Here is a 6453-nt window from a genome sequence, read left to right as displayed (position 1 = left end):
CTTCTACTTCCACTGGTGCTCTTACTAGGATATTCATTGCTACCTATGAGGTCAGAGTCCAGGGTCAGTCCATGTATAGTCTTTATGTAGTGGCTTAGTCCCTGGAAGATCTGGTTGCTTAGCATTGTTGTACATATGGGGTCTCGAGCCCCTTCAAGATCTTCCATTTCCTTCTCGGATTCCTTCAACGGGGGTCCTATTCTCAGTTTAGTGGTTTGCTGCTGGCATTCGCCTCTGTATTTGCTGTATTCTGGCTGTGTCTCTCAGGAGCGATCTACATCCGGCACCTGTCGGTCTGCACTTCTTTGCTTCATCCATCTTGTCTAATTGGGTTGCTGTATATGTATGGGCCACATGTGGGGCAGGCTCTGAATGGGTGTTCCTTCAGTCTCTGTTTTAATCTTTGCCTCTCTCTTCCCTGCCAAGGGTATTCTTGTTCCCCTTTTAAAGAGGGAGTGAAGCATTCACATTTTGATCATCCATCTTGAGTTTCATTTGTTCTAGGCATCTAGGGTAATTCAAGCATTTGGGCTAATAGCCACTTATCAATGAGTGCATACCATGTATGTCTTTCTGTGATTGGGTTAGCTCACTCAGGATGATGTTTTCCAGTTCCAACCATTTGCCTACGAATTTCATAAACTCGTTTTTGATAGCTGAGTAATATTCCATTGTGTAGATGTACCACATTTTCTGTATCCATTCCTCTGTTGAAGGGCATCTGGGTTCTTTTCAGCTTCTGGCTATTATAAATAAGTCTGCAATGAACATAGTGGAGCACATGTCTTTTTTATATGTTGGGGCATCTTTTGGGTATATGCCCAAGAGAGGTATAGCTGGATCCACAGGCAGTTCAATGTCCAATTTTCTGAGGATCCTCCAGACTGATTTCCAGAATGGTTGTACCAGTTTGCAATCCCACCAACAATGGAAGAGTGTTCCTCTTTCTCCACATTCTCGCCAGCATCTGTTGTCCCCTGAGTTTTTGATCATAGCCATTCTCACTGGTGTGAGGTGAAATCTCAGGGTTGTTTTGATTTGCATTTCCCTTATGACTAAATATGTTGAACATTTCTTTAGGTGTTTCTCAGCCATTTGGCATTCCTCAGCTGTGAATTCTTTGTTTAGCTCTGAAACCCATTTTTTAATAGGGTTATATGTTTCCCTGCGGTCTAACTTTTTGAGTTCTTTGTATATTTTGGATATAAGGCCTCTATCTGTTGTAGGATTGGTAAAGATCTTTTCCCAATCTGTTGGTTGCCGTTTTGTCCTAACCACAGTGTCCTTTGCCTTACAGAAGCTTTGCAGTTTTATGAGATCCCATATGTCGATTCTTGATCTTAGAGCGTAAGCCATTGGTGTTTTGTTTAGGAAATTTTTTCCAGTGCCCATGTGTTCCAGATGCTTCCCTAGTTTTTCTTCTATTAGTTTGAGTGTGTCTGGTTTGATATGGAGGTCCTTGATCCACTTGGACTTAAGCTTTGTACAGGGTGATAAGCATGGATCGATCTGCATTCTTCTACATGTTGACCTCCAGTTGAACCAGCACCATTTGCTGAAAATGCTATCTTTTTTCCATTGGATGGTTTTGGCTCCTTTGTCAAAAATCAAGTGACCATAGGTGTGTGGGTTCATTTCTGGGTCTTCAATTCTATTCCATTGGTCTATCTGTCTGTCTCTGTACCAATACCATGCAGTTTTTATCACTATTGCTCTGTAATACTGCTTGAGTTCAGGGATAGTGATTCCCCCTGAAGTCCTTTCATTGTTGAGGATAGCTTTAACTATCCTGTGTTTTTTGTTATTCCAGATGAATTTGCAAATTGTTCTGTCTAACTCTTTGAAGAATTTGATTGGTATTTTGATGGGGATTGCATTGAATCTGTAGATTGCTTTTGGTAAAATGGCCATTTTTACTATATTAATCCTGCCAATCCATGAGCATGGGAGATCTTTCCATCTTCTGAGGTCTTCTTCAATTTCCTTCTTTAGTGTCTTGAAGTTCTTATTGTACAGCTCTTTTACTTGCTTTGTTAAAGTCACACCGAGGTACTTTATATTATTTGGGTCTATTATGAAGGGTGTCATTTCCCTAATTTCTTTCTCGGCTTGTTTCTCTTTTGTACAGAGGAAGGCAACTGATTTATTTGAGTTAATTTTATACCCAGCCACTTTGCTGTAGTTGTCTATCAGCTTTAGTAGTTCTCTGGTGGAACTTTTGGGATCACTTAAATATACTATCATATCATCTGCAAATAGTGATATTTTGACTTCTTCTTGAGTGTTATTCCCTTTCCTGGTATCTGGGCAAACATCCCCCTCACCCCTCCCTTCCTTATGGGTGTTCCCCTCCCAACACTCCCCCCATTGCTGTGAGTATTTATTATTCGCCTTCCAGATATTCCTGCTTCCAGTTGGGAACTCTGATCCTGTGAAGAGGCTGGACCCCAGCAAGGAACTCATTGTAAGAAACTTCAAGTTGAATATTTCTTTGCACGTATATTATATTATGTCAAGCAAACTCATAAGCATAAACAGGAGTGTCAAGAGCACTGTGGAAATAAAGAGATCCATTGCAAATGTTCTTTTCAGTGAGGATTTATTCATTGAATTTTCAAAGGAAATTCACAGTATATGCAAAGAAACCTATCTATAACTGATCAAGAAAACATTCTGATCTATCAATGCTAATTTGATTAGATTTACTGCAACATTGTCACCAAAGTTCAAGTCTTATGTGGCAGAAGAAATAAATTAGAGTACTATATTTAGGGTTATAGACTCTTTCCTACAAATTGTAAAATGAAACTTACAAAAGAGGGATAAGATAGGGCTACTTATAGTTTTTTTGACAAAATAGCTTTGTAACTGGGGGCTACAGTGAGGAACTTCAGAGCTTGGTTTAATGAGAAACCTTCGGTTTTGAGGCTTTTTTGGTTATTTTTGTTCACAATTGTACAGGAATGAGTTTTATAAGCAAGGTATTTTCTATAGAAAAATGTCATGGGAATATTGTATGTTATTACTTTGGTTTAAAGTTAGGCTCAGAAGAAATTTGCTTAGCTACAAAATAATTTCATATGAAAGAAGACAAGAGTATTAATTTTTGATCAATATGGAGACAAAAAATAAATTTGTATTACTAGTAAAACTAGTTCTTTTTATATTTTTCTGTACGTCTATTGGTCTATTGATATACAATGTCTATTTTTGTTTCATTGGGAATAATGAAATTTTTGTTAATCTAGATTTTTTGATATTGAAAACTGTATTTCTTATCATTATCAACAACCCATAGAAATATAAGACCAGATGATATGAAAAGAAAATATCTGTTACCATCATCATTAGGATCCTCAGGGAGTATCAGAACAGGTAAGAAACTTGGGAGCTTATTAGTGAGGAGAAGGAAAAAGAATGTCTCAGCTCTCCACTCATTAGAAATAACCTAGTAAGAGCACCAGTGGAAGGGGAAGCCCTGGGTCCTGCTAAGACTGAACCCCCAGTGAACTAGACTGGTGGGGGGAGGGCGGCAATGGGGGGAGGGTTGGGAGGGGAACACCCATAAGGAAGGGGAGGGGCGAGGGGGATGTTTGCCCGGATACCGGGAAAGGGAATAACACTCGAAATGTATATAAGAAATACTCTAGTTAATAATAAAAAAAAAAGAAATAACCTATAGAAGAAATCTGGGCAAAGTAGGAGAAAATTACCTGTGTTGACCAGAAGGCATATTTTCCTGAGTCATTTGTAGTTGTGTTCATGGTTAATGCGATAATTTCAGGCCACCATGGACTGAAGACTAATAACTCTAATGAAGTAAACTTAGAGTTTCTGCTTCATTTGCAGATGCATGGTTTCATGACAAATTTGGTTGATACAGATGTATGTAGGGTATCAGAGTTGTTCAGTTGCCATACAGCTCTGGACTTTGTGTTTATATAATCAGCCATTTAGAATCAGAGACGTATATTGTCATATTTTCCTTTAAGATTCCTCCAAACACTGCCTACTGCTCGTTTTACCAGTTTTAGTTGCATAGTAAGGAAACTACTCAGTAATGGTAACAGTCCAAACTCAAAGGGTTTATATTGTTACTAGTGTTATTAATATTTATTGTATTGTATTTCTGATTCCAGCTTAATATACTGTAGTATCCAGAAACTGGAACAGATACTTTAAAATTCTATTTATACTTTGAGAATTTTAATTTTCTTTTTATTTTTTTGGGAAAGAGAGAAAGGATAGAAAGGGAATGAAAATGGAAATAAAATTGGGTTGATAGGAGGTGGAAAATGTAAGAAAACAATCTGAATAAAACATCTATGAAACACAATTTAAATAGAAAAATGTTGACAGTTAATTTTTTATAAAAATTTCAATGTACATCAAGTGACACCTTCAACTCTCTCCATACCCTTCTCTCTCCTTTCCCAAAATCATATCTTTCTCATCCTTTCTCTGCTTCCCTCAATTTTTTTTTGTTAACCTACTGAATCAAATTAGTACTACCCACATAACATGGAATTACTACTCTTAGGGGTGCATGGCCAAGCTACAGTGCTTAAATCCCTATAAAATCCAACTCACATTTCCTCAGTAGACATCAAATGTCAATACCTTGTAAATTCAGTGTGAAATCTTTCCAGTGTGTCTCTCATCTAAGCTAGAAGTGTAGTTGGCTTGGACTTGGTCTGTTACAGATACTTTACAAGCAATAGGAGCTGTTGTGAGTTCATAGTTGCATGGGCCTTATCATATTTGGAAGACTATTTCAGAACATTACTCTATCTTCTGACCTATGGATCTTTACAGTCCACATTCAATAATGATTCTTAAGTTTTGAAAGTAGAAACTGTTGTCCAGATGTTCTATTTAGTGAGAAGCTGTTTACAATCATTCTCTGTATTTTTACCAATGGTTTTGGTGAGGATCAGAGGTCTGAGATAAATGGTATGCATATTACAGGGAGTGTTTAGAGGGGAATATAATAAGTTGATATTTTAAATAAAATTATTTTTCCATTTTCCTAAATGCAAACATAATAACTTACCAAGAGTATGTTGTTCTGTTCTTCTTGATATCGAGTACATGGAAAACCCTAAATTCTTTAATTTTTAACTTCTAATCTTATAGATTAAGAAATGATAGATATTAAAATGTGGAATCTAAGGTCTAAGATTTTTAGAAATATTAGTTTGTAGAGACTAGACTTGTATGGAAGGTCAATATTCTTTTCTTATGTAATATCAATGTCTTGGATCTTTTAAATAAAATATGTCACTTTCCTAATTGGACTACATGTTGGCTACAAATCTGGGAGTTTATATTCTCTTCATCTATATACTTAGAAAACAAAAAGCCAAGTCAATATTAAAATAAAATATAATCCCTGAAAATGGGAGATAAATAAAATATCCTCATGAAGTGAACAAAAGAAACGAGATTGGTGATATAAAGAAAATATGCATCGACACTTGAAAATTTTATTAGTCTTCTCATCAATTATCACTGATAGTAATAGATCGCAATTTGTAATAGACCAAATTATCACAATCCAACAGTTATTGAGTAGCCCTAAATGTGGAGATTTGGAGCCAAATATAGCTCCTTTCAGATCATTTTAATTTGCTATGAAATTACTGCTGTGTAGTTGTGAATGTGTCACAGTAAATTAGTCTAGATTTCTACTATAATTCTCATCTATAAATGTTAGTAATTACCATAGAAGTGTGTAAATCTCACGTATTACAGTTTATAAATTGTATTACATCAATTTCCAAAGCCCTGCTTACACATTTTATTTAATCTTTAAGTTATTTTAAGAATACTTTTAGTTTTATTGAAAATTTCAACAGAAAATACAAGTTTCCCCACCCAATGCCTCCAGAACACCTGCTTAATTTCCTCGCTACTGGCAGCAGACTGTCCCACTTTACAATCCATGAATTAACACTGGCATTGCATTATCACTCCTGTTCTGTTAGAGTTCATTATCACTCTTGTGTATATTGTGGATTTTTATACATAGACTTATAGCTGCTATTATAGCATTATACTGAATAATTTTCTCTGCCCTACAAACACTAGATTTCTCTAACCTCAAACCTGAAAATTACTGGCATTTTATTGTCTTCATAGATTTACTTTTTGCATTGTCCTATTATCATAACTATCCTATATGTGGAATTTTCAGATTTGCTCCTTTTACTCAGTCAGACATACCTAAGGCTATTTGGTGCTTTCCCATCACTAGAAAGTTCATTTCTTTTTAGTTCAGAATAATATTCCATGCCCTGGATGTGCCACAATTTATTTATCCATTCACCCATTGAAGTTGCTCCTGGCACTTTCCAGCTTCGTAACTTATGAATACATTTATTGTAATAGTCTTCACATAGAATTGTTTTCTACATAACATTTAGGCTCCTCTAGAGGGATACAAGAAAAATA

Source organism: Rattus norvegicus, chromosome 6, assembly GCF_021556685.1.
Source record: "Rattus norvegicus strain SHRSP/BbbUtx chromosome 6, alternate assembly SHRSP_T2T, whole genome shotgun sequence".
Taxonomy (NCBI): Eukaryota; Metazoa; Chordata; class Mammalia; order Rodentia; family Muridae; genus Rattus; species Rattus norvegicus.
The sequence above is the reverse complement of the archived record's forward strand: the minus strand, read 5'-3'. Positions refer to the sequence as shown.